This window comes from Camelus bactrianus, chromosome 7, assembly GCF_048773025.1.
Source record: "Camelus bactrianus isolate YW-2024 breed Bactrian camel chromosome 7, ASM4877302v1, whole genome shotgun sequence".
NCBI classification, from domain to species: Eukaryota; Metazoa; Chordata; class Mammalia; order Artiodactyla; family Camelidae; genus Camelus; species Camelus bactrianus.
The window spans coordinates 53,883,168-53,909,721 of NC_133545.1; the positions used below are offsets into that span (position 1 = coordinate 53,883,168).

The 26,554-nt window shown below is 34.8% G+C and overlaps 1 long non-coding RNA gene across 2 annotated transcripts in view; it reads right to left on the reverse strand.

The window, feature by feature from the left end:
* Nucleotides 1-26,554, reverse strand: part of LOC123613725 (uncharacterized) — a 1,048,954-nt gene that overhangs the window by 362,272 nt on the left and 660,128 nt on the right. For both annotated transcript variants that reach the window (XR_012508401.1, XR_012508400.1), the window contains exon 6: nucleotides 8,811-8,943. This is a non-coding gene — a long non-coding RNA (uncharacterized LOC123613725). The remainder of the gene's footprint in view (nucleotides 1-8,810; nucleotides 8,944-26,554) is intronic.

The window sequence follows — 26,554 nt, forward strand, 5'->3', positions numbered from 1 at the left end:
CTCTAGTGTAAAAGTTAAACACTGTAAACAAAATAACTATACTAAAATAATTTATTAGTTATGCAATATTAAAAAAAAAATGTACGTTGCAACACCAGTAACCTAAAATGTGATGAGAAGGAGAAGTAGAAGTTTAGGAATTCTATCAATGTTATTAGTTTAAAATAGATTGTTACAATTTTACAGTATATTATGTAAGCCTCATGGTATCCACAAAGGCAAAACCTGTAGTGATTACACAAAAGAACCTGATAAAGAAGGCCCAGGAAGGTTGAAAGAGATGGGGGAATAGCCCGTTGGTGGAGCAGTCAGAACATACACACTTATCAATTAAGTTCTATGTCTTATATGGGTGTGGTCTGTTGGGCCCCAAAACAATTACAACAGTAACAGCCAACATCACTGATCACAGATCAGCATGACAAATGTAATGACAATGAAAAAGTTTAAAATACTGCAATAACTACTAAACTGTGACACAGAGACACAAAGCGAGCAAATGCATGTTGGAAAAATTGCACCTACAGACTTGCAGACTTAACAAACCTTCAATTTGTAAAAAACTCGGTATCTGGAAAAGCAGTAAAGCCAAGCAAAATAAAAAGGTGTGTCCCTGCCTGCCCCCCTCCCTTTCTCTCTCTCTGTCTCTATACATATATACACACACACTCATATACACATACACACACACACAAAACAGAATTTTATTCAGCCAAAAAACAAAAAAGAAATACTGCAACTTGTGACAATATGGATGGTCCTTGAAGACATGCTAAATGAATTAAGTCAGAGAGAGCCAAATACTGTTATGATCTCACTTACATGTGGAATCAAAAAAATCAGTACAAGAGATCAGATCTGTGGTTAGAGGTTAGAGTTAGGGGCAATTAGCTCAATATGGTTAAAAAGTACAAGTTTCCAGTTATAAGATAAGTAAGTACTCAGGAGATAACGCACAACATGATGGCTACAGTTAACACTGCTGTATAATTTAAGAGAGTAAATACTAACTGTTCTCATCACAAAGAAATGTCTATATATCTCTACCTACAGATATAGATTTTGATATATATTGTATCTATATAAGATGATGGATGTTAACTAAGCTTGTAATCATTTCATAATAATGTAAATCAAATCATTATGCTGTTATGTCAATTATATCTCATTAAAGCTGGAAAAATTGTATGATCGTCTTTTTCAGTTTATTTCATTTATTTCTAGAATTGAGGTGAATTTTTAATACAATGAAACTGACAGATCTTTGGTATACAACTGGATGAGTTTTGACCAATGAATTTAACAATGGAACTAACACTTACTCAACTGTGGAACATTTACATCATCCCCCAAAGTTCCTTGTGTCCCCTTTCATCAATCCACACACTCACTGGAAACCATTGCCCTGATTTCTGTTACTATAATGTTCTTTGTGTCTGCTCTTGACTTTCATATAATGGAACCATGTAATATGTATTCCCCTGTGTCTGGCTCCTTTCACTCAACACAGTATTTTGGAGACTCACCCAGTTTATTTCGTGCATCAATAGTTGATTTTAAATTTACTGAAGTATACCAAAGTAAAATACTGAAGTAGTATTCCATCGTATGTATATCCTACAGTTTATTAATTGATTCTCCTAAAGATGAATATTTGGGTTTCCAGTTTTTATTATAAATAAAGTTCTTGTACATGTATTTTTATGGACGTAAGTTTTCATTTCATTTCCCATCAGCAATGCGGGAGTGTAAAAAGTTTCAGTGACTGTGTTCGATCCTCTTAATAGAGAAAAAGCCTGTGACAAAATTCAACCTCCTTTCATGACAAAAATCGTGAACAAAGTGGGATATAGAAGGAACATACCCCAACATAATAAAAGCTATATATGACAAATCAAAAGCTAACATTATACACAATAGTGAAAATTTGAAAGCTTTTCCTTCAAGATCAGGAACAAGACAGGATACCCACTCTCACCTTTGTTATTCAACATAGAACTGTGAGTGTTAGTGAGAGCAACTAGGCAAATATTGAAATAAAAGTCATCCAGACCAAAAAGAAAAGTAAAGTAACTGTTATTTACTTCTGATAAGATGATGGGATCTTATATACAGAAAACATTAAAGAGTCAAAAATAAAATCCTTAGGAATAAATCTCATCAAGGAAGTGAAAGACTAATGTGAGGAGAACTACAAAACATTAACCAAGGAAATTAAAGATAACTTAAATGGAAAGATAACACATGTTCTTGGATTGGAAGAATTAATATTAAAATGGCCATACTACCTAAAGCAGTCTACAGGTTTAATGCAATCCCTATCAAAATACTCAGGACATTTTTCACAGAACTAGAACAAATCATATTAAAATTTATATGAAATCACAAAAGACCCAGAATTGCCAACACAATACTTAAGAAAAAGAATGAGGCTGGAGGAATAACCCTTCCAGACTTCAGACAATACTACAGAGCTACAGTAATCAAAACAGCATGGTATTGGTACAAACACAGACATATGGATCAATGGAACAGAACAGAGAGCCCAGAAATAAACCCACACACTTGTAGTCAATTAATCTTTGACAAAGGAGGCAAGACCATACAATGGAGAAAAGACAGTCTCTTCAGCAAATGGTACTGGGAAAACTGGACAGCTGCATGTAAGTCAGTAAAGTTCTAATACTCCCTCACACCACACACAGAAATAAACTCAAAATGGCTTAAAAACTTAACCATCAGACAAGACACCATAAACCTCCTAGAAGAAAACATAGGTAAAGCATTCTCTGACATAAATCTTAGCAACATTCTCCTAGGGCAGTCTACCCAGGCAATAAAAATAAAAGCAAAAATAAACAAATGGGACCTAATTAAACTTACAAGCTTTTGCACAGCAAAGGAAACCATAAGCAAAACAAAACGATAACCTACGGAATGGGAAAAAATATTTGCAAAAGATGAGACTGACAAGGGCTTAATTTCCAGAATATATAAACAGCTCATACAACTTAATAACAAAAAACAAACAACTCAATCCAAAAATGGGCAGAAGACCTAAACAAGCAATTTTCCAATGAAAACATACAAATGGCCAATATGAACATGAAAAAAAATGCTAAGTATCACTAATTACCAGAGAAATGCAAATCGAAACTACAATGAGATATCACCTTACATCAGTCACAATGGCCATCATTAAAAAGTCCATAAACGATAAATGCTGGAGAGGGTGTGGAGAAAAGGGAACCCTCCTACCCTATTGGTGGGAATGTAGCTTGGTGCAGCCATTATGGAAAACAGTATGGAGATTCCCTAAAAGACTAAAAATAGACTTAACATATGATACAGCAATCCCACTTTTGGGCATGTATCTGGAGAAAACTTGAATTCAAAAAGATACATGCACCCCAATGTTCATAGCAGCACTATTTACAATAGCCAAGACATGAAAACAAATTAAATGTCCATTGACAGATGAGTGGATAAAGAAGCTGTGGTATATTTATACAACAGGATATGACTCAGCCATAAAAAAGACTAAAAATGCCATTTGCAGCAACATGGATGGATCTAAAGATTGTAATTCTAGGTGAAGTAAGCCAGAAAGAGAAAGAAAAATATCATGTATCGCTTATGTGTGCAGTCTAAAAAGAAATGAACTTATTTACAAAACAGAAACAGACCCACAGACATAGAAAACAAACTTATGGTTATGGGGTGGGGGGAGGTGTGGGAGGGATTAATTGGGAGTTTGAGATTTGCACACACTAACAGATACATAAAATAAACAGCAAGTTTATACTGTATATCATAGGGAACTCTATTCACTATCTTTTACTAACTTATGGGGAAAAAGAATATGCAAACAAATACACGTATGTTCCTCTATGACTGAAGCGTTGTGCCGTACACCGGAAATCGATGCAACATTGTAAACTGACTATACTCCAATAAAATCAATCAATCTATAAATATGGTTTGGTTCATTATCTAAGTAGTGCACTGACTGTGTTAGTCTAAGATCTCAGAGAAAAGGATGCTGTAGTGATATTAAATACATAAGGATGGTATTAAGGGAAATATCCATGTAAGGCAAAGCGGGGCAGGGGCTGAGTAAGACTGGGAGTGTTGTCAATCCACTATGTAAAACTGACTCCAAACCAGGAACAAGAAAGGAATGGGAAACGGTATACCAGTTTCCTAAGGTTGCTATAACTAATGACCACAAACTGGGTATGAACACTGAGTCAGTCCAAAATCCATCCTCTCACAGTTCTATAGGCTTGAAGTTTGAAGTGAGTATCAGCAGCGTCTTGCTTTCACTGAGACTCCTTCCTTACCTCTTCCTAGCTTCTGGTAGTTGCTGGCAATCCTTGGCCTTCTTTGCTTTGTAGCTGCACCACTCTAATCTGTCTTTAATTTCTGTCACATGGCCCTCTTTCTTTTGTGTCTCTGAAAATCTCTCCCGTTATAAGGACACCAGTCACTGCATTTAGGGCTCAGTCTAATCTGGTACGACTTCATTTTAAACTGAGTTCATCTCTAAAGGACCATATATCTAAAGACGGGAATATTTACAGCTGCCAGAGGTTAGGACTTCAACATATTTTGGTGAGGCCACTATTGTACCAAGCATAGGTGTCCAGTCCTTTGGGTAGGAAGTCCTCGAGCCAAAGCCAGCAGTTCAATTCCTGGGTCTCCTTAGCACAGATCTGCCTTAAGCACCTTACTGCTTTAATCACCAGCAGTGAGCTGCCCAGGAGTGACCTCCATGCCAACCTGTTGATAAATTTCAGACTATGGCAGCTGGGCCTTCGGTCACTTGTACCACCTGTGCTGGGTAACATTCTCACGGCTACCACACGTACCTTTCTGTAGAATTGTGTACTTTCAAATGTCTGCAACAAATTATTGTCAAAATTATGTCAGAAACTTTATTTTCAAAAAGTTTCTTATAAGGTATCTGCAAACTTAATTGGTGCATCAATTGGCAGGTGCAAGTTAATTATATGGGTACTTAATTGCTAATTTCCTATGCAAATCAATATTTGAACTTTTAATTCTCAATTGAGCGTGCATCAAAATGGGATTTTAACTGCTCAAAGTAATGGCAAAATTTTTAAGTGTATTTTTGTGCCTCCATAGAAGCTTGCTCTAAAATTGTCAATATGGTCTGGTTTGGAAGCATAACACTGGTAACACCGTTTGATAGGTAAATATATTAACAAGGGATTCTCTTTTTCTAGAAATATAAACTTCTAGACAGGGTCCAAATATTTTTATGTCTTAAAAATCCTAAGTGTCCATCTTATTACAATTCCCAAAGTGACAATTAGGAGAACATTAAAATCACATCTACAGTATCATATATATTATATATGTTAGGTATATGTATTTTAATATAAAATATTATTAACATTGTGGAATCTATCTTTATAGTAAGTATACATATATATGGAAATTATGTATATTCTTTCACTTACATATAAATGAGGGCCATAATACATTCTATTTCGGATCTGTAGTAGGCAGAATTCTAGGATAGCCCTCAAGATTTCTGCCAGTGGTACACATACATCTCAGCTGTTCAAACACGAGTCTATCTACTGCTGTGAAGGGATTTCTGCAGATGTAATTAAGGGCCCAAATCAGTTGAATTTAAGATAGGGAGTTTATCGTAATCCTTTGAGCCCTTGAAATCTGAAACTAGAGGTCAGAGATGGGGGAAGTCAGAGTTTCAAAGCATGAGAGTGATTTAACACAGTACTGTTGTCTAGAAGTTGAAGCAGGGGACTTCTGGGAACTGAGGGTGTCCCCTACTCCTTAGCTGACAGACAGCAAGGAAACAGGAGACTCTGTACCGCCGTCCAAGGAACTGAATTCTGCTATCAACAAAAAGGAGGCTTAGAAGCTGTGATTTCCCTAGAGCCACCACTGAACACTTTGACAGCTGACTTGTGGTAACTGTGAGCAGAGACTCTAATCATGCCATACCAGATTTCTGACTAATAGAACTGTGAGCTAATAAGTCAATTTCTTTTTTAATTGAAGTTGAGTCAATTTACAAGCTGTGTTAATTTCTGGTGTACAGCAAAATGCATTTATATATTGTATACATATATATATTCCTTTTCATATTCTGTTTCATTACAGGCCATTAGAAGGTATTGAATATAGTTCCCTGTGCTGTACAGTAGGGCCTTGTTGTTTGTTTTATATATAGTAGGTAGTATTGACAAATCCCAAACTCCCAATTTATCCCCATCCCCTTTCCCCTCTGGTAACTGTAAGTTTGTTTTTTTCAAGCTGCTAAGTTTGTGCCACAGCAATAGAAGAGTAAAATAGTATCTTATCTTTTAATGCAGTAATATAGCATTTTACTTTTTTATTTTAATACATATACTTCTGCTGTGTTACTGTCAATGGCTTGATACAGCCTTTCCTAAGTTTCAATGAGGTTTTTTCCTATGATCAGTTTTGTTATGTGAAATTACTAGGTAAAGGCATAAACAAAAATTTAAGGTTTTCTACTCAAATTTCCACAATTGGTCAAAATGTTCTTGCACTTTGTATCTCTATCAGAAGAATATGAATATGTTAATTTGTTTTCTACTTATCAACAGTGACATCATTTTTTCAATCTGATAGAACAAAATGGTGTTTCTTTTCCTTGGTTTATATTTCTTTCATTGTTAAAAAATATATTTCACATACATAAGCTGTTTAATTTCTTATTTTGGGTCTTAATTTATTTCAGGTATTAATTTTTCTACTTATGCGATTAATTTTTAAAATGTACTTGTTAAGTTGTTTATCCCTTAGGATTGGTATTTTCCTTTCCTCTGTCACATATGCCGGAAATATTCCAGTGTGTAATTTGTCTTTGACATTTGTTCTGCTATTTTTTTTTTAATGACAAAAACATTTAAAACCATTTCCAATGAAGAGCTGTGTATCAATCTTTCCCATAAGGCTTTAGCTTTTGGAGCTCTTCCTTTTCATTATTTAGCTTTAAAAAATTTTTTTAACAGTATTTTGCAAAAAAAAATCTTACAAAAATTCTACCTTATATTATGCTTTAGCATTTCATGTACTTAGTTGCACCATCTGCAAACAAAAGTAGATGTGTGTCCAAAAGTTAAAATAACTATTATGATCTTAGTAAAATGAGGTAATTTTTTAAAACTGGTTTATATTATAGAGTTTTCATCTTTATAATCATGTCACACTTGCAAGAGTAACTTTGGGATTGTTAAAAGTTCTTTTTGTTCTTTTAAGACAGAATTTTTATCACAGAAGCAAGCCAATTGACTGATAGGGCTTCTCACTAAATTAAGAAAAGTTCTAAAACACATTTTATGTTAAATTAGCTTGTTATGAAAAATGCAGAGGATGCCAAAATCTCTCATGATGCCCTCCTCCAAAATAACTATTTGAATCCAGTAATGCATAAAAGGGCAATACGTCACAATACATTGGGTCTATTTCAAGAATGTAAGATTGACCGTAAGGCTGGTAGAACATCTGAAAATAAACTTCTACAAAGAATAAATTCACTACACTTACAGAACAGAAAAATCATATAGTAAATATAAATAGAAAAATCAATTGGTAAGTTTCAATGGCCATTTAAGATAAAATTTCTTAGCAAACTGGAAAAAGAAGGGAATACTGTTAATCTGAAAACATATCCACAAAAATCGTATAGAAAACACCAGACTTAATAGTAAAATTTTAAAAACACTTCTCCTAAGGCTAGGAACATTGCAAGGATACCCTCTCTTACTACTTCTATTCAGCATTTTACTGGTATCATTGCTAATACTAGGAAAGAAGAACAATGGAAAAGTGTTAAGGAGTAGGAAGTAACAAATACAAAGATGGGTGTTATTGTATAAGTAGAAAGTCCAAAAAGAACCTATACACAAACTACAAAAACTAAAAGCTAATTTAGAATATCAATATAAATCATTTTTATATTAATATCCCAGCTACAAAGTTAGAAATGAGAAAGTTAAATAACATTTATAATAACCAAAGCATTAAACACTCTCAAAAAATTTAGTGTAAGATTCATAACAACTCTATAAAATACAAGAGAAAATAAAGATTATACAAATCAGTGTCTGAATATATACCATTTTCATGGATTGCTAGCTCAATATTGAAAAGATCTCAATACTTTGTGAACTGATCCTTAGCCTCAATATGGTTCTTATAAAAATTGTGGAAGGCTGTCTTTTTATAGATATGAAGAGCACAACTAAAACCAAAGTAGAAAAAGAAACTTCGAGAAAATATACTGCCACCTATCAAAACTTATTGTGAAGCTATAATGATGAAGACAATGCAGCATAGCACAGGATTAGACAGATACATCAACGCATACTTAAATCAACTCTTGGCTGAGAAAACCTGGGCTGTTTAATAAATGCTGCTGTACCAATGGGAGAGCCATAGACAAAATTTCTACTACCTACCTCACACCATAAGCAAAACTCAATTTTAGATGTAAATGTAGAGTTGAAATGTAAAATAAAGACATTTTCAGAAGACATAAGATATCTGAACACTGAATATGGAAACATCTTTTCAAATAAAAAAATAAACAGCAAGAACCATTAAGAAAAAATTGACATATTACATTAAAATATGACTTTTGTTTATCAAGACACTACTAAAAGAGTGAAACGACATGTTACAGAGTGGAGGGAAATATCTGCATACATACAGTTGATAACTCATACAAGGAAAATATAAAGAAAACCTATCAATCAAAGGGAGATGGAAAAGTCATTAGATCTTACCTGTTCAAATCCAAAAGACTTGAAGTGGCATTCCATAAAAGACAATATCCAAATGACCAGTATACATGAAAAGGTGTGCAACTTCATTGGTCATCAAGGCAGTGCACATAAAAGTCAGAATTGGCGTACACATCTGAAAAATAAAAGTTTTTGCTTGTTTTAAAATTCCTCTATTGTTATTGATACAATAGGCAGAATTGCTGCCTCAAGGATTAAGTGCAGTGCTTTCTAATCTTCAAGGCAGGTTTACATATTACATTTTTCTAAATTCAGAGCACTAAGGATATCGTAAGAAAGGATCTAATTTTGGGGTATGGATGATACATGTCAGAGATAAAATGGTTTACTGCCTATTTTCCCTGTTTGAGTAACTTATATAGGCACTCTATTTAGAACGCTTTTTTCAGTATTAGTGTGCAATTTCAGTTTCTTGATTTTTGTAGGACATGAAAGTATTTGCCTTGATGTACTGTATTCCATTATTTTGAATGACTGAAATGTAGTCCTCAATGATAACAAAATCACCACGATTGCTTCCTCCTTTCCAATCTGAATTACTTGATGCCACCAGAAACCTCCTAGGGCCCATCAATAAATTCAGTAAAGTTGCAGGATATAAAATTAATATGGACAAATCTGTCACATTTCTATACGCTAACAATCAACTATCAGAAAGAGAAATTAAGGAAACAATCCTCTTTACCATTACATCAAAAAGAATAAAATAGCTAGGAATTAATCTCCCTAAGGACATAAGAGATCTATACTTGGAAAACTGTAAGACACAAACAGATGTAAAGATATACCATGTTCCTGGATTGGAAGTATTAATATTGTTCAAAAGACTATACTACCCACGGCAATCTACAGATTCAGTGCAATCCCTATCAGAATACCAGTGGCATTTTTCACAGAACTGTAACATAATTCTAAAATTTGTATGGAAACACAAAAGACCACAAATAGACAAAACAATCTTGATAAAGAACAGAGCTGGAGGAATCATGCTTCCTGACTTCAGACTATATTACAAACCTACAGTCACTAAAACAGTATCATACTGGAACAAAAACAGACACATAGATCAATGGAACAGAATAGAGAGCCACAAAATAAACCCATACATTTATGGTTAATTAATCTACATCAAAGGAGGCAAGAGTATACAATGGAGAAAGGGTGGTGTCTTCAACAAGTGATGCTGGGAAAACTGGACAGCAATATGGAAAAGAATAAAATTAGAACATTCTTTAATACCATATACAAAAATAAACTAAAAATGGATTAAAGACCTAAGTAAGACTGGAAACTATAAAATTCCTAGAGGAAAACATATGCAGAACACACTCTGACATAAATCACAGCAATATTTTTAAAATCTGTGTCCTAAAGCAAAGGAAGTAAAAGCAAAAATAAACAAAAATACACCCTAATTAAGCTTAAAAGCTTTTGCATAGCAAAGGAAACCACTGAAAAAATGAAAATATAATCTAATAAATGGGAGAAAATACTTGCAAATGATATGACCAATGAGGTGTTAATATACAAAATATATAAACAGCTCATACAACTCATTAAAAAAAACCCAATTAATAAACATGCAGAAGATCTGAACAGACATTTTTCTAAAAAGAAAATGCAGATGGCCAGCAGGCACATGAAAAGATGGTTAACATCATTAATCATCTGGGAAATGCAGATCAGAACCACAATGAGACATCATTTCCCACCTGTCATAATGGCTGTCATCAAAAAGAACACAAATAACAAATGCTGCTAAGGGTCTGGAGGAAACGGAACCCTCTTACACCACTGGTGGGAATGTAAATTGGTGTAGCCACTGTGGAAGACAGTATGGAGGTTTCATAGAAAACTAAAAATAGAACTACCATGTGACTCAGCAGTTCCACTCCTGAGTATTTAACAAAAAATAACCCCAAAACATTAATTTGAAATGGTACATGCATCCCAATGTTCATAGCAGCATTATTTACAATGGCCAAGACATAGAAGCAACTTAAGTGTCTATCAATAGATGAAAGGATCAAGAGGATGTGGTGTATACACAGACACACACATAATGGAATACTACTCAGCCATGAAAGAATGAAACTTTGTCATTTACAACAACATGGGTGGACTTGGAGGGTATTATGCTAACTGAAATTAGTAAGGCAGAGACAGACACATACTGTATGGTATCATTTATATGTGGAATCTACAAAATACAGTAAACTAGTGAATCTAACAAAAAAGAAACAAACTCACAGATACAGAACACTACTGGTTACCAGTGGGGAGAGGGAAGAGGGGAGGGGTAATATAGGAGCAGGCAAGTAAGAGATACATATTATGTATAAACTAAGATACAAAGATATATTACACAACACAGAATATAGCTAGTATTTTATAGTAACTATAAATGGAGTATAACCATTAAAAATTGTGTCACTATTTTGCACAACTGTAACTTCTGTAATATTGTACATTTGCTGTACTTCAATTTAAAAAGCACCACAATTAGATACAGCTATAAATGTACCAAACTGTATAAAGTTAATAAGCCAGGAAGATACCAATAATAGTTGGTGAAGGTATGGAGTTATTGTGACTCTCATTCATTGCTAATTGGAGTTTAAGTTGGTGTAGCCACTTGAAGACTGTTTGATAGTGTTTGCAAAACCACATGTACACAAACCCTCCGACCTTGGTTTGGATCCTAGTATATAACCTAAGTATATAACCAACAGAATAGCATTACTTGCTATAGCCAAAAGCTGAAAACAATTACCATGTTCATCAACAGCAGAATGAATAAATTAGAGTACAGGTACATGGGGGAGTACATACTTTATGTACAGCAAATAAGTCTCACAGAGGTAATGCCTAGTGAAAAAACACAGAGACAAAAGAGTCCCTATTATATACATCTTTCTGTGTAAAGTCAAAGAACAGGCAAATTAATTATGGTGTTAAAAGTCAATATACCGATTACCACCTCTGGGGGTGGTAATGACTGGGAGGAGGCATGGGGAGTCTTCTTGGGTGCTGGGAATATTTTATTTCTTGATATAGGTTCTAGGTTTTCAGATGTGTTTGGTGAAAATTCACTGAAATAAATACTTAAAATAAATGTACCTTTCTGTATGTCTTTTATTCTTCAGTAGAAAAAATTTTACATATTTCGTTCTCAGTTAAACTCATCCAGGAAAGAAGGTGTCATGATACTATGCTACGTGCTTCAGGTGTGAATAATGTTTACATAGTGATAATAAAAGGAACTTTCAACATTTACGCAAGTAAAAATTCTAAGTCTACTGAGAGTAATGCAGGGTGAGGAAGTCTATAGTGTATGTTTGTGTACGTGCTGGGGAGGTGGTGACACAGCACAGCGGTCTTCATGTTGAGATACCCACACCTGGTGGGTATAGGAACACTCAGTGACCTTCACGTGACACCCCAGGGATTCCTAGAAACAACTGGCTGAGATTTTAGAGTAAGTGAAATTCTCCTGTGATACACTTGGAAGCATGGTCTAAGATACCTGGTCTGGAAAGTCCTAAAAAAACTAAGTTATAGTTGATTATGTCTCAGTCAAGTAGATACTTCTGTTTTTAAACTACTAAGTCACAATTAAAGAGCTTGAACAGACTCCATAGGTTTTACACTTTTTTATATAGTGATATAATGTAAGAATAGAAGGAAATATGGCTTATTGGAAATAGCACTGGATTATGAGAACTGACTTCTAACTATAGTTCTGTTAGAGGTGAGTACAACTTATCTACGTGTCAGATGAGTAATTTCCAGTGAGATAATCCGTGGGTCCATTCCAGCTAAAGTGCTGACTGCGACATACAGAGAACTGCTCTTTAACAAGGGCAATAACTTTACACACAGGTTATATTTAAGTATGCACCGTGGGAGATTATGCCAAAATAATTAATACTCATTTGACTGATTATAATGTGATAATTATAAAGGAAAACCTCTTTAGCTGACATATGATATTACTTTCAGATAAATAAATAGATTCTTAATTCTAATTTGATTGATAGTTTTAAAGCTAAACTAAAAATAATATATTAGAACTGTTCTCTATATTTCAATGCAGTCTGTTCCTGGTTATGTAGCCTTAAAACAGAATACCATAAAGTGAAATTCTAACTGTGCACACATACTTACAAATGTTCAGAAAGGGCAAACCTTAGAAGGAGTAGGGAGTCATACCAGGAAATTAAGCATTGTCCGTGCTATTGGTTTAACTTTGTTAAAAAAATGTTTTCAGGTTTTTACTAGGAAAAGGTAAGTATAGTAAATGGACTAAATGTGAATTGGAGAAAAGTTATCTTACATATCATTGATATATTTTTATTAAGAATTTCATACATTTTTAATTAAATTGGAAGTTCATTTTTACGAGCACTAGATTAACAAATTATCAGAAGGTCTTAGCATCACCAGAAATGCATGGGTTAAGAGTGGTCCATTGTATATTTCAAGTGTTTTAAATAAAGTCACGATTATGAACTAAACAGTGTAAGAAATGCCTCCCTAGTTAAAACAAACTACTAATTACTTCAGAGATGGAGCAGAAATACTTTGGAGAATGATGTGCAAATAGGAAGGCCTCAACCAGCCCCAACCTCCCCTACCCTGGAAGCCTCCCATTTAATCCATAGTGTCATCTCTTATATATGTCTATAGAAGCATTATGCATGCATTATCAAAATGCAAAAAAAGAAATTGTAGAAGAATGTAAGATTAGCAACTATAAACCAAAAAAAAAAAAATTCCATTCAGCCCAGTATTTCTGCCTGAATTTAAATATATACTCCCAAATATGCTGACTCTCCATTAATTTATTCACTGATAGTTGCTGAATGTTTGCTACATTAAAGGGATTGTTCTAGTTTCTTGGATTATGCAGTGAACAAAATAGAATTCCATGCTCTTGTGAACTTTATAATATAGGCAGGCAGGCTAACAATAAACATGATACACAGTAGCAACTGTTAAGTGTCATGGCCAAGAAGGAAGCTGAGAAAAAGAGGATTAGGAATGCTGAAAGACAGTGGAGGGTAGCAAGTCATCAGGTCGTCATTTTGTAGGATGGTAAAAGGAATGCTTATTTTCTTACTTGAAAAAATATTTGATAATGTCTGTTAATATTGTTTCCTGGTAATTTATTCCTAAATTCTTTCCCCAAACACCCTCTAGATTTGTCATGGCCATGTTTTTCTGATCATTCTACTTATGACCCTTTAGGAAGGTCACCTAGGGTAAGCCGCCTTCTTGCAGTCCACAGGAGCAGGCATTGCCTTTTGTTGCTCTTTGCTGGAGAAGTCATGGAGAGACATGACTGTGTTCACAGAGGAGACAACATATCTCAGTATGCTGCCTGATCAGTTTGTTGTGCCTGTTGCAGCGGCTGTTCCAGGCACCTAGCTCATGACCTCAGGCACCTTGCCTCTGCCTTAATGCTTTCCTGTTTTCCGTCAAACCCCCGGCTTCAGGTGGGCTAGTGAAGTTAGTGGCTCATGGCCGCTTGCTGGCTCGCCCTGCATCTTTATGACTCACAGTAAAGAAGGTGGTACCACTGCTTTCAGAGGATGTTGCCTTCACAGCCCAAAGGGGCCAGGGGACACAGTGGAGATGTGTGGGGGAGTTCACAGGCCTGCGATGACTTTGACCAATGAAAATTGAGTATGCAAATATTCCTAGAACAGACACTCCCAACTCCCTTCCCCAACAGAATGTTCTGAGAAACTGCCTTTCCATACCACTTCACCACAGACATCAGTGCGATGGGGCAACCAACTCTAGAAACGGTGGTCAGCTTTCTAAGACTTCATTTTGGTTTTGCTTTACTTCATTGCCCTTTTCCTCCATCTTTGTGTCCCTGAGATGACACCTTTCCAATAAAGTATCAGCAGGTGAATTTTGTCTCAGGCTTAGTTTTGGCAGGGGAAACCTGAGCTAACACACTAATTGCATATATCATAAAGACATGAACAGTGATATCCAAAATACATTTTAAATTTCTATAACTCCTATTTTGCAATTTTAAATACTTTCACATCTGTACATACTAAGTCTCAGAGGTATGGTTTCCTAAAGTACAAAGTATTTTTCTCAAGTGTCACTCTACACAAAGAATAAACCTAATTTCAATAGCATTATTGTTTCCTCACACTTTAATATTCTAAAAGAGGTTGAAGGTAGGTATTAGGAATGAGGTTTAGGCTATGGGTATTGATACTAACATGGAAAAGTCATGGCATTTGAGACACCAAATCCATTCTCGCACCTGCAGTGGGGTGGCCAAGGTGCTTCTGCAGTGTGGGACCCCTGGAGTGCAGAAATGCAGGGGATTTAAGAAACATTGAGAGATGAGAATTCCAGGCAGCTGAAGTTAGTAAATGGTAGAATCTGAGGTGGAAACACAATAAAGTCCCACAAGGAAAGTGAGAAAAAAAAAAGCCAAAAAATAACTTCAATGTCATGGACTTTAAGACCCTTAAAGATGTAGGTGCAATTTCCACTTGAGCAAGAAAGTGGGAGTGGTTTGAGAAAATATAGACAGCTGGGTTTGCTGCTTTTATGAGTTAGATTAGAACCTCAGAGATGACAGTTCTATCTATAACCAAGAAATGTCCATCCTTACTTATTTATAAGGAAGTTATCAATTCTCAAAAATGCTCCAGTGTGTAATATATCCACAACCTCCAGTTCTACAGTTGAAGTTTTTTCTTTAAATCTCAAAATTATTTGCAACACTCTCCCTTCTCTCCCCTAATTTCCCTCTGCCTACTCTTCTTTCATTTCCTGTACTTTAAAAATGACCATTCTTCATAACGTGTAGAAGGATGGTGGTGATGGGGTTTCAGAAAAGCGTACAGTTGCTCCTAGGATTCAATCTAATGTTATGAACAGATGATGGTGTCACCTAAATATTAATTTTCTGGCTGCAGTTTTTGGGTTACCTTTGCTGATGAACTACCACAGAAAGAATTGTTTGAGGCTCCTTGAGACCTTGAGAAAAATATTTTTGGCGACTACAGCTGCCTAATCAAGCTGACATAATCAGTAGATTATCATCTGGAGATTAGAAGTCAGTCTGTAGTCCCCACAAAATACTCTCCTCTTGTCATACAAAAGTTGTCAGTTGACATGGCCACACGTGCTTAGTTTAGGGATGTTCCGAAGAGGCAGACTGTGTTATAATGGGAATTCAAATTGGTTTTATTAAATGTACGAATTACTTAACATTTTGGGTTTAATATTTCAAGTTGAACCTGAGTCTTTCATTACTCTGGGCTCAGAATAATGACTTTCTCTTTTTCAAGAGCAATATTTTAATAGCTTATTAAGAAACAATTTCCAAAGTCTATTTCAAAAGTTATTTGAGTTAGAGACTCACGTAGCTCTTTTAAAGTATAGTTTGATGAATAAAGCATGATTGACAATTAGTCACATGTGGACAACATTTTTGTCATAATACATAAAGGATTAAAATTTCAGAGTAAAAAGAGTAAGGAAAGATAACTACGTCCATTCCATTCTCTTTAGAATTTATGTCAAGATTCAGACTCCATCCAAAACATTCTTGGTTTTAAAACTTGTGCAGTGAAGAAATTGCTTTGTGGAATGGGTCACTGAAATGAGAAATCTGCAAGCAGGTGACACTTGGTTACTAGGGTTTTTACTGAGTGCTCAAAGTTAAATGACTTTTTTTTTTTTTCAAATGACACATCAGCTATCCAATGGAGCTTAATGTTCTAAGAAAAGGTCTTTTGGCCTTGGGAAAAAAAACCCTGAAACCCAAGGGAGACTTCTACCATTAGAAGGTACGCAGAAAAGAAGAGAAGGCATGATGGGAAGGCATGATGATATGGAAGCTATAATGATTAGAAAGTAAAGAAAAACAAAATTAATTCACTTTCTTCTCTCTGTATCCTTTTATACCACGTTGCTATTTTGGGTGACATTAGAATCAAGGATGCAATATTTATAGAAGGATGTTACTCTAGTGATAATATATTACAAAAAGCCTTGGCAACAATCTAAGACACAGCAGGAGAGCTGGAAGAGAGCTATTTTTGTCATGTTTAAAATTATACTAAATTTAAAAAAAAGTCCCTGCTGGAATTCAAGCTTTAAATAGCCCAGTGTGGTGTAACTGATCAGAGCATCAAATTCTGATAATTTACTACATAGAGTGAAGCACATGTTGACAAATAAAATTTATGTATGAAAGCATTTTAGGCCGTGTTGATGCAACTCAACATCTAAAGATCTAAAGTTATTTTTTAATGGATTCCAGCCTAAAAATTGAAGATTATAACATGGAAATTCTTTTAACTCATAATATTAGACTTCTGAAAAACATAAATAACAACTAAACACACACACACACGCTCTCTGGTACTACATTTATTGTCCTAGGGTATTCCAAATAAATGAGAATTTGACTATTACTTGCTAACTTTCCCTTTTTCTAATTCTTTTTATTTTATAACAGCTTTGTTGAAGTGTAATTCACTAAATGTGCAAATAACCTCTTTAAAGTATACAGTTCAATAATTTTTAGTATATACAGAGATACATGCAATTATCACCACAGCCAATTTCCGAGTATTTTCATAGCTTAAAAAGAAACCCCATACCCTTTAGCTGGGACCCATTATCTTCTACCGCCATCCACCAATCCTAAACAACTGTTTATCTACCTTATATTTCTATAGATTTCTCTATTCTGGACTTTCATATAAATGGAATAATATGACATGCAGTCTTTTGTGACTGGCATCTTTCACAGAGAATAGTATTTTCAAGGTTCATCCATGTTGCAGCACATATCGATACTTCATTTCTTTCTATGGCTGGACAGTATTCTATTTTATGGATGTATGTATGTTGTTTATCCATGTATCACATGATGAACATTTTCCTCCCATATTTTGGCTATTGTGAATCATGTGGCTGTGAGCATTAGTGTACAGTTTGTGTGTGTGTGTGTGTGTGTGTGTGTGTGAACATACTTCACTTCCCTGGAGCCTCATTTTCTTCTTAAAGTCTAAGTTTTGTGAAGAGAAAAGAGAATCTTTCATTCTATTTAAAACTTTTGTGTATGAGAACTAAAGCAGTGTTGTCTTATATAAATATCCTATTAGAAGATTATTATGATTAGGTAGATATTTAAACCTTATTTGCTGAAGTTGCAAGATATTCATTGTTGCTGTTGCTCCCTCCTGACCCCCAAATGGTTTGCTAGGACTCCCAACAACAAGGCCAACTTCCCTTGGTACAAGCTTTCTATCGTGTCTGTGTGATTAATCTCTCTCCTTTTCTAAAGGGATCTCAGGACACAAAGGGAAGGGAAAAATATTCCAAAAACAAAAGTTTTAATACACGTTATTTAAGTCTCTATGAGTAAACGCTACTAGCCTTTGAATTTTAGTATTGAGAGGTGCAATGTAAAATAGAAAAATGCTCCTGAAGTATTTTTTGGTGACACCTTAATGCCCAGTTTAAATCATACTTAACAAAATGTTTCATTTCTTTAGAAAGCTGTATCATTATGTGTGTATATGAACATCAAATATTAAAGACTTTGGGTAATACATGTGTTAAATGTTCAGGTTTAATTAAAGGAAGTGTAAATTCTTTGTTTAAATTCAAGGCCAGAATTTGGCCCTTAATGTGTAATTGGTATTTACTTAACGTACTCAAAGTTATAATTAGAATCCTTGCTGATCTAGATTATCTTAAATATTAACTAGTGACGTTGACCATAGCAGCAGAAGAAATTTAAAACAGAGCAAAAGAAAGCTCAAAGAAAGCTTTAAACAGGCAGTAAAATTAAACTCCAACTGGGTCTGGTGGAGAAGGGGGTGTTGTGTGTGATAGCTCACTTGTTTTACTATTGTATTTTGTTTTTTAGGACTTATAGTTTATGTTGTTTATTGGAAACAAGGCAATGAATGTTCTTTTTTCAATGTTCTTGTACCAATAAAGCAGTTATAATAGTATATAGAAGTAGCCATGTCTCGTAAAATTGTGAGAATTATTAACCTTAGAAAACTAAGTCAACAGCTGTATTTTAAAAAGGTTTTTGTAAACTTCGGGTCCTGAGTAGATACTTTTCCAGACTCATTTGCTCAGTTTTCCAAATAATTATTATGTATGTTATATATAAAACACTATATAAAATAATAATAATATTAATATATATTAGATATATGACTACATGTATCATAAGTATGTATGTTAAACTTAATATGTAAATTTCCTGTTTTTTCCATGCCCATGTCACAGAATTATTTGTTTTTGACTATAGTAAATTAAGAGGGAGGAACAGGACTGTGTAACAAACATATTCAGAATCTTCTACAATGGAGACAACATAAACTCTGGCTTCTCCTGTATGAAATATATTCATTCATTCTGGAAAGAAATGTTGGTTGTTGTTGTCATATATGCATGCACACACATACATTTTGAATATATCTTAATGAAAACTATGTAATTTCATGGAATAGAGAGAGAGAAATTCTTAAATCATTGAAGAAACTATTAATTATTTAACAAATTGAATTTAGATACAGTAAATACTAAACTTACAAGGTATCACCTCACACCAGTCAGAATGGCCATCATTCAAAAATCCACAAATGACAAATGCTGGAGAGGCTGTGGAGAAAAGGGAACCCTCCTACACTGCTGGTGGGAATGTAGTTTGGTGCAGCCACTGTGGAAAACAGTATGGAGATTCCTCAAAGACTAGGAATAGACTTACCATATGACCCAGGAATCCCGATCCTGGGCATATATCCAGAAGGAACCCTACTTCAGGATGACACCTCCACCCCAATGTTCATAGCAGCACTATTTACAATATCCAAGACATGGAAACAGCCTAAATGTCCATTGACAGATAATTGGGTAAAGAAGATGTGGTACATTTATACAATGGAATACTATTCAGCCATTAAAACTGACAACGTAATGCCATTTGCAGCAACATGGATGCTCCTGGAGAATGTCATTCTAAGTGAAGTAAGCCAGAAAGAGAAAGAAAAATACCTTATGAGATCATTCATATGTGGAATCTAAAACAAACAAACAAACAAAACAAATACAAAACAGAAACAGACTCAGACATAGAATACAAACTTGTGGTTGCCAAGGGGGCAGAGGGTGGGAAGGGATAGACTGGGATTTCAAAATGTATAACAGATCAACAAGATTATACTGTACAGCACAGGGAAATATATACAAGATCTTATGGTAGTTCACAGCGAAAAAAATGTGACAATGAATTATATATATGTTCATGTATAACTGAAAAATTGTGCTCTGCCCTGAAATTTGATACAACATTGTAAAATGATTATAAATCAATAAAAAATGTTAAAAAAAAAAAGACTAAACTTTACCTAATTCTTCTAAGTTCTGGGCAATATTTATGTATGTTTTCTATCTATGGAGCTAATTATATATACACCTACATACATACACCTCTATATTAAGCCTTATTTAATATTGGCCATCATCCCATTTTTCCATTTTCTAGGTTTTTAATGTGAATCCAAAGTTTTCAGATAAGAGTATTATAATTGAATGGATATGGTCACGGCTGCATTTACTCAGAAACTTACTAAAATCAATGAATCATACACTTGAAATGGTTGAATTTTATTTGGGTGAAGTATATCTCAACAGAGTTGCTTTAAAAATTCAAATTGGAAGCAGTTATGATCCCATCTCACATGTATATCCTGCTTACCACTCGCCAGGAACTGTGGTAAACACTCTTCATGGATTGTCATGGTAACTACTCACAATGATCTGTAAGGTGTGTACCATTAGTATTTGCAGATAGGGAAATCAATAGGCAGAAAGTTTATGCATATTGCACAATATCACACAAGTACTCAGTGGTACAGTAAGAATGTATATCCTTCCTAAATATATATTCACAGTGCACAGAAATTATTCAAGGTAAATCATAACATATTAATTCATGTCAAAGCAGAAGTATTTGCTGGTTGTTTTTAGTAATATTTAAAAATAGCTGATTATACAATACCTAAGGATCCATCACCAGACTAACCTCTGGATATTCTGGTATGTAACAGGGAATTTGCCTTCATTTAAAAAGGCACTTTGTGTTGATGATTCTGTGAATTGTTGTTCAAAGTATCCTAACTGGTACTGCACGGTATTAACGGTGGAAATGCCTAATTGGATTGAACGGGAAAAAATGTTCTGTTATTTTTGTTAAATTATACATTTAGCATTTAGTTGCTCTAATAAAAATTAAGTAGTGGTGTTTACAGCAAGCATTAATTAAATCATTTTATTATTTAATGAGTAATTACCCTGATCATGCCTTTTGGAGAATAGACATTGTCACTCCCTTTTTTCGGAAAAGAAGCAAAAACCAAACATATTGCCAAGAACAAAGCTTTGATCATCATCTACTGGAGCTGGTGCACACTAGGACTCCAATCTTCCTTTATTGCCTTAAATTGTATTATCTCATTAGTTTTCATATCATAGGATGAAAGCAAGACTTCCTAGGATAGTATGACGGACTTCAGAGAAATACCGGAATCACTAATGCTTATTAGCCCTTGATACACAAGGTCCTCACCCTAAAATAGGACTGCGAATAACTGTGACAGATTTACTGCAAAGCTAAGTAAACAATAAGAATCACTAAAATCAGTGCTAGGATCATGGCAGGTGCTCAACGTACCTATTAATGATGACAATATATGTTTGTAGATCTGTACTCCCGTTTTGCATCCATAGAACATGTGTACGTTTAAGGAAGATTATTTACTTTTGAACTTCAGGTGATTCCTGAAAGATGGGATTTTAGTTTCTAAAATCTCTTTGCAATTGTGGTAATGATGTTTCAGTATTTTTTTTTTTTAACAATGATGCATCTCTAAGGAAAGATTAATATAAAAACTTTGTTTTCACATTAAAAACTTCTCACACTGTAGAGTTGGAAATCAAAACTGAGATATGAGATAAGTGAACATCATCTAAGGACAAGGATAAAGAATAAAGATACACTCTTTCCAAGAAGGGGACACAGACCGACTCCAATCCATTGGAAATTAGGCAGAGAACAGGTGCTCACTGTCTTTTCTTCACTGTAGGGTGGGTTCATCTGCCAGTTCCCATTTACTCACTTAGTAAATAATATACAGTGTCTGTAAAAAGGTTATAAACAGAAAGGGAGAACAAGGTGAAAGTCACTGGCATTCTTTTTGAGCTGTCTGATGTAATATGACCTGATGTTACATGAAATGGTGAAGTGATGCAAGAAGACAAGATTCTGAAATAATGTCGGTCTTCAAAAGGACACACACTTCTTTTCCATTTAAAAAATGGGAAACTGTAGGAATAACATGTTGCTGGCATGAAGCTGGGTTCTGCGCTTGATCAGGTATGTGTGACCCCTGGCAGGTTATTTAACTTGCGTAAGCCTCACTCAGTTCCTTCATCATTAAAAACAGGGTAACATCTATTTTATAGGGTGGTTCTAATATCATTCACTCATTCATTTCCCAGGTATTTATTCATCATCTCTCAAGTACTGGGCTCTGTGTTAAATTCTGGGAATAATTTAGTAAATAGGAAAGAAACAAGGTTTGTTCATGTGAGTTCTTATTATGGATGAAAGCATACAGTATTTAAGAAAATACAACAGTTTTGAAGATAATTACAGAATATCCATGAGGGAAGTATGAGAGGCAGAGATCAACTGTAAATAGAGTTGTCACATCAATCTCTAAGCAAAGGTGACTTTTGACCCAAGACTAGAACAAGAGTAGCCATTCACATCAAGATCTTGGCAAAGAGACCTGTAGGCACAAAGGCCCACAAGTGGAGTGCCTCAGGCTTTGTGGGTCAGAGGAAAGAAACTATCTTTTGGAGTACAGAAGCCTGAAAGCACGTGCCTTTCTGGATGTCAGAATTGCTATGGACCTGTGGTTATGATGTGTTCCTTATTTCTTCCTCTTCTGAATAGAGTGTTACTGAGGTTATACTCTTTGTCCCTTACTGTATGTTGGGTGTGTGAGGGTTACATCACTTGTCTTTTAACTCCACAGGTCTCTAGATCAAGAGGAACCACGGTGAGGAGCTGCACCTGAGGACTCTCGTCCACATTCAGACCCAATTCAGAACATGAATGAACCAAATGTTGAGCCCGATGCCATCACTGGATTAAAAAGTGATGGGAGACAGGGTGTTAGAAGGAGACAGTGTATTTTGTAAGCAGGCAAGGTGCAAGTTGCTGTGCCCAAGAGGCAGATGGGTAGATTTAAAAAAAAAAATAGCTGTAATAAATCCTACCGTGCCTCTTTGCAAAATGACTTGAGCATTCTTATCAAGAGTTAGAGCCTGTTTCCCTTGCTGTTGAATTAAAGCTGGCCTTGTGACTTGTTTTAATGAAGAGAATGTTGCAGAAGTGACTGAGAATGCCTTGGAAGCCATTGTCTTTGAAGATGACAGGTCACATGGAGAAGAACTGGAGGATGCAATTTAAACAGAGAGAAAGAAAGGGAAACCTGCCACTTGCAGCAGCAGATACGGGAGTGAGGGAGGTCGTCGGGACCCACCCACCACAGCTGAGCTGTCAGATGACCACAGCTTCATGAATGATTGCAGAACAGTTTAGCAGAAGAAGTACCCAGATCTAAACATGAGAAATAACTAAACTGTTGTTTTAAGCCATTCAGTTTTGAGGTTTATTATTCAGTAATATACAACTGAAATAGTAAGGAAAGAATTACCCACATAAACTATGAGGACTACTGATACTCAAATTCAGCTGGTGACTGATTTTGGTAAAACTCCAAGAAATTATGCTATTGTAGGGATTCATCAGAACCATAATTATAATTTCAAAAATATTTTTTCAAAATTCAGCAATATCTAGAAACACAGGCAAAGTAATTATGTAAAGTTCAAGTTACCAAACTAAAAACTGATTTATTTAAAGATTATATGATCAATGGATTTTCCACTTATTTCATAGAAATTATAGTAAGAAGAGATATTAACAATTTAGGGAAGAAATACTATCTTCATTATTTTATTGAACACTTAATTATGTAACATTATATGATGGGTACTTTTTAAGTGTTTTATGGAAATTAATATATTAAATCTAATGAAACTATCAAATATATAATATGATCCCTATAAAGCAACAGAGTAACTGAGAGGCTAAAAAAATGCATTCATTACACAGCTAGTAAGTGAAGGAGTCATGCTTCTACCATGTTCTGGCATTAGCCACAGGGCTTAATGCCAGAGTCTGGTTCTTTTACCCCCAGGCTATGCTAATCATACTGGATTTTATCACCAGAACTACCATAGGCATTAAAAATGCAGGTTAAAATGAGGTCAGTTGGTATCACTACTCTAAATTCCATGCATCTGAACTTAGCCTTAAAAACTAAGAGGGTATCTAGTGTGACATATAGTCTCATCATACATTATATTTGAGGCTTTTGACAATGAAACAAAGATTGCTTTGACAGGCTCACAGCCAATGTTCACTTTGCTGATAGTCTATTTAAATATTTAAACCAAAAGACTGTCATGACTTGGATTAAAATATGAACAATTTTGAGGAAGGGATTTGGGGGCATTTATAAAAGGGAAACAGGATTTAGCAACACTTTCAGTTACAAGAAACAAGTGTTTCCTTTGCCTTTCCTTGTTTTCAGCTGGGACTTGTACCTGAAAAGTCTATTCTCAACCTTTTCAAAACTACAATCTCATTAGATTGTCACTAGGCCACTACTAGAATCTCAGGTCCTTAAAATGCATTTGCTTCTTTTCTCAATTCTACTAATCTTAAATGACTGCTACCTCTTTGGTGAACAGAAAGATTTGTATGATTCAATAAAGTAGTTAATTTCTTAGTGCTTCGTAAAGTGTGACGATATAGTGTCCTTTAAATGGCAGCAGAATATTTATCTTGCTATGCTTCAAATAACTGGACCATTACTATCGAGATCACTATCAAATTATCTTATTTAATTGGCAGAAGTAATCAATCCATTGGTTGACCCATTCTCAATCCACTGATACTGGGGAAAAAGCTGGAACTAAAGTGAATGTAATTCAATTTGAAATCAACCAATTCAGCATTAGCAAGCTGAAGACAGGTTTATGGTTCTTATTTATCATGTTTGAGAAATTTTGGTTGCTAAAAAAAGAATTTCAACTTTATGCAAGAAAAATCTTAGAATATACAAAGTATTATTATGGTACCAGAGGTGACCAATGAAACAGCCCACTCATTCCTAAAGTACCATACCAATTTTGAATGTATCAACACAGATTAATCTGCTGTTATTTACTTTGTAGATAAATATATTAAAACTTCTTCTGGAGATTATTATGAAGTAAAGTATGTATTTTGAGTCCAGTTCACCAGCCATGTACCTTGCTTCTCCACGCATCTAAACATCTTTGAACACCAGTAATCAATGCCCTCTTAGTCTCTAATTTTTTCCCCTGTATCAATTTCTGATCTGCCGAGCTATAATTTTACTAAGAAAAGGCAGTAAGAAAGTAAGATAGCATTTATTTTTTGTCTAGTATCTACTATCACCTGCTTGATGTTTTTTTATCCTAAAGAAGGAGATAAACAAATATGAAAGTAATGGGTAACAAAAGGTGGTATTTTACAAAGTCACTAATAGAAATTATTGACATACATTGAGCATATGCTCACCACTTTATTAGAAATTTAACAAACATTTCTTGAACCCATTTGGGCAACTATTGTTCCAGACACAGGGGTTAACAGGAAAAAAAGGACCAACTGGCAAGATAGTCCCAGTCTGTGAGAAAAGGGTGATACCTTTGTGTATTGATACTGATACACAATTCACTGTGGTAAGAGACAGCCAGTTCTCTATCATATGGAAAATCTAGATCAGGTTAGTCTTAAAATGTGTCAGACACTTCTATCCTGTAAGATGAGGGCTCAGCTTTAGGACAGGAATTTTAGAAGTTATTTTCAGATACCTTTCTTCCTTTGACTGGACAGATATCACAAGCTGAGTTGAAGAGTAGAGTTGAAGTTACTTGCAAAGTAACATTACACAGGAGTCTATATTACATGTGCACTCAATGCTAACGATTCCCAACTCAAACCAAAGAAAACATTCAAGGATGTATAGTGTTAAATCTTTATTTCACTGGCTAGGAAATGGATTAATAAGTGGTCATACTACTTGTTTTTAGCATATTTTATGTGAAGGCCATAAACTAAATCCCTCTTTACATATCTACAGCTTTACAGCTTCAAATATCAGAACCATTTCATTTCATTAGCTAATTACTTCTTCATGCAGTTCCCATTAAAATCAGAAAGTTGCACTTAGAAAATCTTCCACATTTCCTTCAATACTATTGATAAGTGGAATGGTAAGATCTGCAGTTTCAACATTCCAGTGAGGTTGTTACACATGCTACAATACCAGGTAACTATTGCCAAATTGTTTTTAGAGCTCTTCATAAAAATCTGATTATTTAGATGAAAATTCTAGTAACATTAAAGTTACTCTCTAATAGGATTATAAGATTCTGTAAAATGGGGACTATGTTCTGCTCTTTATCTCCCATGGTAACAAGTACAGGACCAAGAAAAAAAGCAGTCAGTAACTGTCCTGGGCAGCAGTCTAACTGACTACCAC